Genomic DNA, 493 nt, shown 5'->3' with positions numbered 1-493 from the left:
GGCCATAATTTCCTAACCGTAGGGGCTAGAACGGTCATTCTTACATCGTTTTGTTCAGAAGAGATGGGGGAATCTTACAGTGTTGACAATTTATCATTAAAATATGAATTATTGAAGATATTTGACTTCTAATGCACCATAACTTAGTAGAGGCGAACGGAAAACTGCCCTGACTTGCCCTCGAACAAAGCTTTGTAACTCTAAATCTATTTGGAGTATCGATATCATTCTTTCACTGTAAGAGACAGCAGGCTTTGGTGAACAGTCATGGAAATTTTCAGTTCTGTGTGGAAATCTATCAAAAAGATATGACGAGAGAAAAAAGTGCCTCATTTCCAGAGTTTGAAATCTGAAGAAATCTGAGCGAGGGACAAATTTCCTACCCTCAAACAAACCCAATTCATGGCCAAATGGTAATAGGTGAGAAAAATATTCTTGAATTGTGAGCGTCAGGAGTGTCTGAAGATATATTGGCACAAGCCTCATGTCTTAA

This window comes from Pelmatolapia mariae, linkage group LG22 (genome assembly GCF_036321145.2).
Source record: "Pelmatolapia mariae isolate MD_Pm_ZW linkage group LG22, Pm_UMD_F_2, whole genome shotgun sequence".
Classification (NCBI taxonomy): Eukaryota; Metazoa; Chordata; class Actinopteri; order Cichliformes; family Cichlidae; genus Pelmatolapia; species Pelmatolapia mariae.
The sequence above is the reverse complement of the archived record's forward strand: the minus strand, read 5'-3'. Positions refer to the sequence as shown.